This window comes from Colobus angolensis, unplaced genomic scaffold (genome assembly GCF_000951035.1).
Source record: "Colobus angolensis palliatus isolate OR3802 unplaced genomic scaffold, Cang.pa_1.0 Scaffold32, whole genome shotgun sequence".
NCBI classification, from domain to species: Eukaryota; Metazoa; Chordata; class Mammalia; order Primates; family Cercopithecidae; genus Colobus; species Colobus angolensis.
The window spans coordinates 11,866,345-11,878,563 of NW_012116488.1; the positions used below are offsets into that span (position 1 = coordinate 11,866,345).

The 12,219-nt window shown below is 37.7% G+C and overlaps 1 protein-coding gene across 1 annotated transcript in view; it reads right to left on the reverse strand.

Moving 5' to 3' along the window:
• PPP4R4 (protein phosphatase 4, regulatory subunit 4) overlaps positions 1-11,386 on the reverse strand; it is a 105,629-nt gene extending 94,243 nt beyond the window's left edge. The window contains exons 1-2 of the mRNA XM_011951542.1: positions 11,122-11,386; positions 10,721-10,794 (exon numbers count right to left, since the gene is read on the reverse strand). The gene's annotated coding sequence lies outside the window, so the exon portion shown is untranslated. The remainder of the gene's footprint in view (positions 1-10,720; positions 10,795-11,121) is intronic.
• Positions 11,387-12,219: the final 833 nt, after the last annotated feature.

A 12,219-nucleotide genomic window follows, 5' to 3' on the forward strand; every position in this document is an offset into this window, starting at 1 on the left:
TTACAGTTGGAGACTTCAATACTCTCTGTAAGCAATAGAACAAATTATAAACACACCACTAGAATGACTACACACCACTAGAATGACTTAAAATTAAAAAGACTTATCATATCAAGTGTTATCAAGTATAAGGAGCAACTCCAACGCTCATATACTGCTGGTGGAAATATAAAATGGTACCATCACCTTAGAAACAATTTAGCAGCTTCTTAAAGGTATAAACATACATTTACTATATGGTCCTGCAATTCGATGTTTACCAGAGAGGAAGGAAAGCACATGTCTACATGAAGATTTATAAATGAATGTGTATAGTCACTAAGTTTGTAAAAGCCCAAAACTGAAAATTACCCAAATGTCCATCTACTGATGAATGGATAAACAAGATGTGTTACACCCATTAAATGGAATCACTATCAATAATAAAAAGCAGTAAACTAACAATATAAGCAACATCAAGGATGAACTACAAAATAATTAGATTAAAAGAAGCCAGACAAAAGAGTAGACTGTATGATCCATTTCTATAAAATTCTAGAAATTGGAAACTAATTTATAGTAATGGAAAGCAGATCAGTGGTTGCCTGGAATGGAAGGGGCTCATGGGAGGGAGAGAGAGATAATCTAAGGACACAAGTAGCTTTTGGGAGTGATGGATATGTTCAATATCTGAATTGTGTATACATATGTCAAAGTTCATTAAATTATAGTTTAAATATGTGTGATTTATTAGATGTGAATTATACCTCAAAAAGCTTCAAAAAATGAAAAAATATATAGTCAGCATATGACCCAACAAACATTCTTAGGCATTTATCCAAGAGATATAAAAAAACTATGTCTAGATTCCACAACAGGCAAAATTATTCCACAGTGACAAAAGCAGATTAATGGTTGCTTAGGGTTAGGGTGTGGAGTTAACTGCAAAGACATACCAGTGGCTTTTGTGGGGGTGATGAAAATGTTCCATGTTTTGTGCTAGTTATACAGGTGTACCCATTTGTCAAAACTCATCAAACTATAAACTTAAATTATACTTCAATAAATGTATTTTCCAAAAATGGAGGTGGGGGAATTTGGTGCCCCATCTAGAAAACTAATCTAGAGAGGAAACTTTGTAACACAAGAAGTTTCTAAATGGTATGTTTCCTGTATATCCAAAGCAAAATATGTTCCCAATCCCAAACAGATGATTTAAAAGGGCAGCAACAACTATCCTTTACTGAACAGTACCCTGTACCAAGCACTGTGCCCTACACATACATTTCCTCTAATCGTCTCAACAGTCCTGCAATGAAGGTATTATTATTCTCATTTTATTTTTTGTTTGTTTGTTTTGAGACAGGGTCTCACACTGGTGCCCAGGCTGGAGTTCAGTGGCACACTCATGGCTTACTGCAGCTTCAAAGTCCTGAGCGCAAAAAAAAAAAAAAAAAAAAAACAGTCACAAGCCACTATTCCTGGATACTTTTTAAAATTTTTTGGTAGAGACAAGGTCTCTCTATATTGCCCAGGCTAGTCTCGAATTCCTGGGTTCAACTGATTCTCCTGCCTTGACCTCTCAAATTTCTGGGATTACAGGCGTGAGAGCCACTGTGCCCAGCCTATTTATTCCCATTTTAGATTAGGAGACTTGGGCTCACAGAAGATAAGCACCTTACCCAAGGTCTCTCAGTAGGTAAATGAGCAAGCCTCAGCCTCCAAGAATAAATCTGGGTCTGCCTTAAACTATTTCCAATATAACATACTGATTCCCAGTACCTGTTAATTGAGGATAACCTCTATTCTACTGAAATTTAAGACAAACACATTTGTTTCCTTAATCTATCTCCTTGAATACAAGTATCTGCCAGTATAATGACCTTCATTCCCCAGGAGATGCCTAGCACATAAGTACTCAGATATGTTTTAACTTAAATTCATAAGATTTACTGTAAAGCAACTATTAGTTGCATTACAAATCTTTTCCATTATTAACATCTCTGATTGGAGGGAAAATTACATTCTAAGGGTATAATAGATTTTGCAATTATTACTAACATGATTACCATATACCAGTATTATACCAGTATCATCTAAGGATAAGGCAAAAGTGGCTTTTGGCTTATGAAGAACTAAGCCTAAACACTTTCTCTATGCTTTCCACATTTGATAGCCAACACAGTCAATGAAAGACACTATAATACCCAAAACATCAAACTGAAAGATGTACAGATTTAAAAGATCATTGGACCTTATTCAATGCTTTAATTCCCTTCATGTAATCTTAATTTTAAGAAGACAGGCCTGGTGACTCATACCTATAATCCCAGCACCCTAGGGGCTGAGGTAGGTGAATCACTTGAGGCCAGGAGTTTGAGACAAGACTGGGCAATACAGCAAGACCCCCATCTCTACAAAAAAAATTTAATTAGCTAGGCATGGTGGCTAATGCCTATAGTTTCAGCTACTCAGGAGGCTGAGGCAGGAGGAACACCTGAGCCCAGAAGTCCAATGTTATTGTGACCTATGATCATACCACTGCACTCCAGCCTGGGTGACACAGCAAGACCCTGTCTCAAAAAAAAAAAAAGAAAGCTATGAATTTTACCACTTGGTATGGTGAACACTTTAATTCTTAATGTCAATACTAAGAAACTACTGCACAATTCCACACTACAAGACTGGGAACCAAGCAATACAACTCCCACTTTTTACTGGGAACTAATTAGTTATAATTTATGATAGAACTCAACCTTCCTGTGTCCCTGTGTCTCACTTAGCTACTTCCAAGAGGGAGCATTGGGATGAATTAATTGCTCATGAAAATAAACACATACACATGCGTGCATACACATTTACAATATACATATGTTATAATATGATTACATTGTAGTTACACAACTTAACACATTCTTTATTCAAATATGTATACTCATTTATTTTATATTGCTTTATATATTATCTTATATTTATTTTATAGATTAATTTTAATATATTTTATTATTCTATATTATGAAATTATTTTATATTACAGAATTTATAGGCATTTTTACATAAAACACTATGCTTACAAGATGAAAACTTTGCTCAATTCTCTCACATCACATTATGTTATTATGCTTTCAGAGGTCTTTTCAATGACATTATATGGGTCACTTTTACATTGATGAAAATATTTCACTTTTTATTTTTAAGCTTTTCCTACAGATCCCATGAGAGCATTCTGCTTTCTACAGATGTCACAGAGAAACCTTTCTGAATCTTCGGTAAGTAGGAAAAAAGACACAGATGCCTCCCATGGTTGTTCTCATAACAAAAGAAAAGGAAACAGAGATGGGAAACAATCTCCAAATCTTTTATATTCAGAGACCTAGTACTTTTCCAAAACAGGGAATTCAAGGTTTGCCAAAGACTTCAGTAATTTGACCTTAGCAATAATGGAAGGTATACAGCTGGAATCCATTATATACTGCTCTTGATATATTAAACAGTGATCCCTCTGTCCTAAAGAATACAAATGAAGATGCCTGCAATTTCCATGTAGAAAGGCAAGTCATTTGTACATCATCTTCACAGAAGATGACAACGTGGGCAATTTTTTTTTAATGAGGACCTCTTAGAATCATTAAAAGCACAGGGACTGAGAATAGCACTCCCAGGAACAGGGAGACTCCAATATCCACTTTGTTTCTCTTTTTCTAAGAAAAACTAATCACACGACATGCCTCATCCCCTAAGAGACAATCCAATAACTAAGAGTCTTCTAACCAACAGTCTAGCCAAGTAAAACCTTATAGAACTCCCCTTCTTGTAGGGAAAGAAAAAAAGTTAGATGGTGTAAGTCATGCACAGAGAAACGAAACATCTAAAGGCTATTAACTAGGAAGCTCATTATTGATATGCTAGAAATTATGTACTAAGAAGTTTGTCACTTTTGTTTGCTAAAAAAAATATAGGCTGGGACCACTCAAACACTGCTGGCAGAAGTACAAACTAGCCAAAGCACACTGGAAAACTGTTTAGCAATATCTTTTAAGCCGGACATAGGCATATGCTATGACCAGCAATTCTACTTCTATAATGATACCTAAAAGAAAAGCACACATGTATTCACCAAGAGACTGGTACATGAATGATTATAACAGCATTATTCATAAAAGCCCCAAACTGAAAACTAAGCCAAATGTCCATCAGCAGTGGAATGAATAAATTGTGATATATTCACATAATGGAACAGTATACAGCAATGAGAATGAACAATCTGTTGCTCCATGCAACAATATGGATAAATCTCTTTTTTAAAATGTTGAGCAAAAGAAGCTATACACAAAAGGTACATAGAGTGCTTCCTACTATATAAAGTTCAAAATCAAGTAAATGAATGTATAGTGTTAGAAGTCAGGAGAGTAGCTACCCTTTGCAGGAAGTACAAGGCACTGGGACAGGAATACAAAGGAAGCTACTAAGCTAACACGATAATGTTCTATGCTTTAATCTGGATACTGGGTACATGGGTGTGTTCACTTGTGAGAAATCAACAAGCTGTGTTGCGATTTGTGCACATTTCTGCATATATTCAAAGCTCGTGTTAAAAAACAAAATATAAGCTTATTTATAAAAGTACTTCTTTAACTGATATTCCAAATTCATTACTTTTTTTAATGTATAAAGGCAAACGAAGAACAAACCAGATGATGGGAATGAATTCAACAGAGAGACAGGAGAGGAATATCAAGAATGAAGCAAGATCATCACAGAGCACACTTGGAAAGGAGATGGTATGTATCTCTCTCAAACAAAGGTGTTTGAGATGTGACAAGATGTTAAAACACCTGATTAAGCAATACTCTCTCTACTCTCTTGCAACTGCAAGCTGAAAGCTTGTCGCTAATAGACTACTCTCTGGAAAGCCCACAGAATTCCACTCTCACTAGTTGAGTTGTAATTAAGTCAGCTAAGTATGTTCCCAAACTAGTTTATCTCAAATTTCACTTGTTGCAATCACATAATTACATAATTTAATTAAATATTACCTAAATATATGAATACATATATTTGTTTATATAAAAATTAAGTTAAAAGCTTTAGAAAAACTAAATTCAATAAACATAAGTTGTCAAAGAAAATTGCTATTAAAGTATTTCGGAAGAACAAAACTTTTAAAACACAAGTAGAAAATCATAAAAACCTAGAACCATGCTTTCAGACTGCTTCATAAGCAAATTTAAATTCTTGTTCAACTATAAAGAAAACTGAACTTGATATTGTAAATGCATTATGGGGTGATTTATGAAAGAATGAGAATTTCAAACTTTAATCAGCAGACCCATACTCAAAGAAAAGACCATGACTCTACATCAAAAGATTGGCAAATGAAAATATATTTATAGTTTACATTAGAATGTAATGTTGAAAATATGTATCATTTATGATTTTATTATTCTAGCCAATTGTTTGTATTAACTAACCAACTATCTATCTTAATTGTGAAGAATGCAAAAGTCCTCTCCTGTGTATCACTAGAGAAAACTGAGCAAGCAATACTGGTCACTCAAGACCACCTATATACACATACACACATGCACGCACAAACGCAAATGTGATCTCTCTCTCTCACACTCACACACACACACACACACACACCATGCCTCACTAAAACAATACTGAAAGGCAGCAAGCATCAAAAATAGAAATCAAGACAATAATGAAAGTAAATGTGGGACACAGGTCTTAAAAATGAGGGCATTCAAAGGAGTTTTCCACACAACTTTCCACTATGGGATAGCAAATAAGATAGGTATTTTAAAAGATAAAATAACTAAAAGCCAAGTGGGTAGCAAAGCTTTAAACACTGGAGTTCTTCCTCATTGTCTCATTGCTGCCCTATCCTAGTCTTGAACCCAGGAAGTACGCCAGAGTTCTCACATGGTACAACACTTGTTTATTTCCACTGATTTGACTGCAGAAATCTCACTCCTTCATATCACTAGGGGGAGCACTTACTCTTTAAAAAATAGTAAGAGAAAGTTTAAAAAAAAAAGTTCCAATTAAAGATGCACTTTATGATGGCGGCAGTGGCTGTGGAGGTGGTATGCACCTTCTGTAGTCCCAGGTATTCAGAAAGCTGAAGTGGGAGGATCATTTTAGCCCAGGAGTTAGAGCACTATGACTGTGCCTGTGAATAGCCACTGCACTCCAGCCTAGGAAAAAGAGTGAGACCTTGTCTTTAAAAAAGAAAAAAGAAAAAAAAAAAAAGGAAAGCTCTTTATCTGACTGTCCCGGGAAAGCAAAGTGCAAAATGATTTAAAACTCACAGCACAAAGTGAAAATATTTTTAAAGTCACAAATGACTTTAAAAGTGAGCAACATAAAAGCTAGGCTCAGTACATTAACCAATCAACACAGTTAATGCATAACAGCAAATATTACTTAGGGTCATTTGTTAAGAAAATATAAATCAACAGGCTGACCTTACTATTACTCAGTTAAAAATGCTTAATTATGATTTGTGAAGATTCTAATTTCTGATAAATACTGTTAGCAAATGAAGTTAATGGATATCTATCACAAACTTCAGTTGGTATACTTTGTCTGTTTATTAAATTATTGGAAGGCAAAATTAATACCATTATCCTCTTTTAAAGTTTTAAATGTAACTTGAGCACCTAAGTAGCAAGAAAGTAGGGAAAGGGAAAAGGAGACAGAAGGAAATTAACAGTAATGGGATGCCTATCATGTGCCAGGTGCTTCAACCACACTGGGAAAAGGGAATTATTATTTCCGCTTTACAAATGAAAAGCAGGGCTCGAAAACCATAACTAACTTGACCACTGTCACATAGATAATAAGTTATAGAAGAAGATATGACCCAGAATACCTAAAATTAAAAATATCAGAAGTTGCTTAATTCATCTTGCAGTATGGTCATCTTAAATACTCTTTATTCCATCAAGAGTTATATATTTATATCACAGCAAAGAACAAGAAAGAACAACAAGAAAGCTTGCCCTTGTCCTCTAAAAGCTTGTCCTCCAGGACCTTACGATCTACTGAAGAAAACATGTGCACACAGTAAAGGAATATAAATCAATGATTAATGGCCAGTTGAAGAAAGCGCCACTAAGTGATAAGGGAGATCAAAGAAGCCTGGGATCCATGTGGTTTAAGCAGTTAGGGAAGACTTTATGAAAGATGTAAGATTGCAGGTGGATCCTAGAGATGCTGTATGTTGGACAGGGATATATTGAAAGAGTACTCCAGGATGAGCAAAAGCAAAAGTTAAGGATAAACACAATGAAACTGAGTAACAGTGAAAAGGCCAGCATGACTGAATCAAAAAGTGAAGAATTAAGTGGAAACAACTCAATATCCATCAACTGATGAATGGCTAAACAAAAGTGCTATATCCATACAGTAGAATACTACACTGCAACAAAAAGAAATAAAGTACTAATACCTGCTGTAACATGGGTGAACCTTGAAAACATTATGCTAAGTGAAAGAAGTCAGTCACAAAAGGCCACATACTGTATGATCCCATGTTTAGGAACGTCCAGAATAGGCAAATCCATATATACAGGAAGCAGAATAGTGGTTCCCAAAGGCTGAGAGGGTTGGTATTGAGGAGTAACTGCTAATAGTACAAAGTTTCTTTTAGGGGTGACAAAAATGTTCTAAAATTGATTGCGGTGATGGTTGCACAATTCTGTGAATATACTAAAACCCGCTTAACTGTGCAGTTTAAATGAGTGAACTACAGGGACTATGCATTATATCTCAATAAAGCCATTTTTAAAAGTGGAGGACTGGTGGGACATCACATTGCACAGCTAAGATAGAGTCACCTATGGAGTATTCTGAATGCCAGGCTTCAGGGTCTGCACTTTATCTGGTAGGCAGTCAGAAATATACAAGTATAGATTTACCTAATGAAAGCACAGTATACATACTTAGGATTCTTCCATAATAAAATCATTCACATGTCTTAAGTACATTCCAAAAATATATGCAAAATCACGAAGAAGAGAAAGAACAGGAAAAAGATATGATATGATTTTGACTAAGACACAAGCTGGGACTATTAGGAAAGTTCTTTTGCTTCAGTGCTAAATGCCACAGATGGGTATAGCAGCATCATATGTGTGCAAAACCACAAATTCATCTGTGTCAAATCTTTGAAGACTGTAATATTCTAAACTTAATTGTGAAAATGTCATTAATAAATGACTTGCCATATTTTAGGGTAAGATAATGAACAGTATAATTTGTTTTTCATTAATGATAGTACTCTATATATAATGCTTTTTTCAGATACTGGATTCAATCTAAGTGCTACCAGAAACTCCACTAATATAAAGCATTGCTTACTGATGCTTACATATCTGACTTTGAATTCTAATTTAACATAATACTCCAAAATAGTTTTAATATACAAAATAAAAGAACTAAAGAAACAAACCTGACACATGAAAGCCAAGAGAAAAAATATATGTTACATATTATACATTTATATAATATTCAATGCAAGGAAAAGGTAAAGTGCTCAAAAATAAACCTGAAAATCACTGACAGAGGGAAAAAAGGACTCAGCAAAGTACAAACTAAAAAAAGGAATAAATTACATTTACAGTAGCAGGCTCAATACATGAGAGAAGATGAGAAGGCCTAAACCGAGGCAAAGTTCGGAACATCTCTATGAAACAATCCTGTCCCCTCCCCTGAATCCCAGGGAAGAAAGACCCTTTCAGGCATTCTTGGCATCATCCCTCCCAAAGCTGGACTAAGGTGAAATCCCACATTCCCCCAGGAGGTGGTAAGATGTTAGGGATACAAAAGAAGAACTCAGCTGGAGAACCCATACACAACCAGACCAGTGTTCCCCTTCTGAGTCACCTTGCAAACCTCCTTCAAGGTAGGTGAGCCACAAGAAACTAAAGGAGATATTGAATCTCTTTCAAAATTCTCTTGTCTAAGAATAAGAGGGGCCATCTGTCTCTACAAGGGCTTTGTAAATTCCAGAACTGAGCAAAACTTATGTTGAGTCTGAGAAATAAAGACAACTCAGACAACCTGGTTTGCTAACAAACAATAAAAGCAAAATAGAAAACAAATAAGCTTTCCTTAAAAAAAAAGGCTTATCACTGATATCTAGAATACGGTGTCTTCTATCACAAGTAAATAGAGCAAGACTCTCCATTTCCTAATTCTAAGCCAGTGTTTGTACTAAAGAAAATTCAGTAGGAATAAACAGGAGTTTATTTCAAATCATTAACTGTTGTAGATTTAAATACATTTATCCACACTTTCATCAATTTTCTACCTACTTTGAGTAAAAGAACTATGGGAATAGGCAAATGTTGACAACTATTGTTCACCATAATAAACATGTTAATTATTAAGGAATAAAGTATTCCAAATACAACACAATAAAATATGAAAACTGGTTAAAAGTTGGATTATTCTCTAAGTAAACACCCAAAACACATACCGTTGAATTCATACATAAATAGAAGTTTTCTCTGAAGTAAATAGGTAGAAATGATGAGAGCATGCTACCACAGATATCACAAAGAGGGGGCAAATAACATCAACATTAAGTCTAAGATGCAGATATATTTCTAAATGATACAATTATCAGAGGGAATGGTCTACATGGTAAATATGCTGATATTCTGACTAAAGTTACAACAGAAACTCATGATGCCACTTTTACTAGGCTAAAAAAGTAATTAAGAAAATTGAAGACCTGGAGAGGGAGTTTTTTTTGGGGTTTTTTTTTTTTTGGTTACAGGATCATTCAATGAATAACATGGGACTGGAAACATGATCTGTAAACAAGAAAGGAGAACAAGAAACTTGCCAGTACCTGGAACTGGCACTGAGCTAAGGAAACAAGGATGACAAATATCCTAGGAGGTAAATTACATCAGTTTTCAAAATCTGATTCTGGAAAATAAGAGTGACTAATTTGCCAAAAGGGAAAAATACGTTGTGTAAGCTAATGAAAAATTTTAAATATACACAAACTGCTGTAGGAAATTTCTGTTTCTAAAGGATTTTAATCAATTAATTACATCATTAATGTTCACTGTATTAGTTTTTAAGATGCTCAATCTACAAGACAATGTTTTAAATAGTTCAGAAAAATCTTGTAAATATTCGCAGTAACCATTCGCCTTAAGCAATTCTGTAGAGCCTGTGAAATGGTTTGAAATTTAAACGACAGCAGGCTCAACTAAGTTTCCAAAACCCCTCAGACAAAATCATAAAGCTTGCATAGCATAGCAAAAGTACTACAAACAGGATATCCTGAACAGCAAAATGAACTACCATATTTGTGGATTTTTTTCCATATAGTAGATCCCGTATAATGTGCCTACTCTACAATGAACTTAAAACTAATCACTGTATACTCAAGTCTCATCTAAACTTACTGAATCTTAAGTGAGAAAAACCAAAGCCAGAAAAGAAAAAAAGGATGAGGTTCAACTCAAACCATCTGCTCTTCCTCCTCCAAGCAACATTCTATAAATTAGGTGTTTTATTTAAATTCTCAAATTCATAAGTCCATAGCCAAATCTAATTTATAATATAGTTAAGTACTATGCACACAAAAGTACTCTGTTCAAGTGGCTAAGTAAATCTGAACATAACGGGAACATACATTTTAGAAAGCATTCATCTCTGCTGCCACAGGGGAAAAAAAAAAGAGTAATTTCACAGAAAGACTAGGAAATACCTGAGCAGATAAACAGCCCTTTCAATATCACTGAGGTCTTCATCGACTGTCAATCTTTCTATTTCTTCTGGTGTCTGTCAAGGGTACAATACACATTTATGCACCACAAACATTGGGTCAGTCTTGCCTCCCAACCTCCCAGTGACCCTCTATGAGGATAAACGAATGAAAAAGTTTCACAATTAAGCATTAACAATGAAAACTAATCGAGGAGCTGAGGATACCAGGCGACATCAATCAGGGAGGTCTCTAATTGGGTGGTCGAGTTTGGGGAGGGGACTGTTTTTTTTCTGTTTTTATCCTTCTAGCTTCTGGACTGCAGCTTGAAAATCACATCGTGGCTTCAGAACCTTGGCTGAAATCCATTTCATACGCATGTTATAAAACGAATAAATACACACACTTTTATCTCTAATACCTCACGGCTATTTCTCCAGCATTTTCCACCCCAAGAAATGCTAAAAGGGGGATGGATGAACACTGCAGCCGAGTAGGCATGAAAAGGACAAGATCTGGAGTGGGGGAGGGAAGGAAATAAACTCTGGGGCTGGAAGAAACCAGAGATTTGAGATATTGCGGCAGGTGGGAGTGAGAGGAGCTAAAGCAGCTAATTAAGCGATGGCCAGGGGAAAGGGGTCCTATCCGTAAACTAGGTTTGCTGGCGCTAAAGGTTGGAGCCTCCGGGAGGAAGATGACTCTGCGGGGTGGGAGAGCCGGTGGGGGTGGGGGGAAGCAAGCTGAAGGTTGACTCCCTCAAGGGGTTGGGGAGCAGGGTCCCAGCTAGAGTCCTGGAGGGGTTGGGAGGAAAGGATGCGCGGTGACTCAGGATGGCGGCAAAGGGTTGCGAGGGCTTGTAGAGGGGGACCAGGACCACACTGAGAAAGGGTGCTGGCTGGGAAGCGAGAGGAGGCCGGGCTGCCTCGAGGGCAGAGGGACCCGAGATTGATCTGACTTGGTGGGCTGGGGGTGAGGGGACGGGACGCTGGGTGGTGTCTCGGAGAGGAGTCGGGAATGCGTGGACCGAGGGGTGGGCCTGGGGCCAGAACCCGGGCGGCGTCAGCGGACCAGAGGTTGGGGAGCCCAGGAGACGACCGGGGAGAAGTGGGCTGCGGCCTCGAGGGGCAGCTCCCGCGGGGTGGGGCGGGGGCCGGAAGGAAGGGGGTCCGCGACTGAGGACGCTGGGGCTGCCCCGAGGGCTGGGGCTCGGCCGTTCCTGGGGGTGGGCCGGGGGGATTCGGACGCCTCAGAAGGGGCAAGGGCCGCGGGGCTGGAGCCAGGTCGGGGCTGGGGCAGGGACCCGTCCCTTGGGGATGGGGGTCCAGACTAGAAAGGACTGGGTCCGCGCTGAGGAGGGGTCCAGGAGGAGCTGGCTTAGGGCGACACGGCAACAGGGGCTGGAGGAGGACGGAGGGGCCGGTCCGACTGAGAGGGTCCCGGCGGCCCGGAGGAGGGGAGGGTGGCGGAGTGGGGCGGAGATCAGCGCGGGGCCGTGCGGGGCA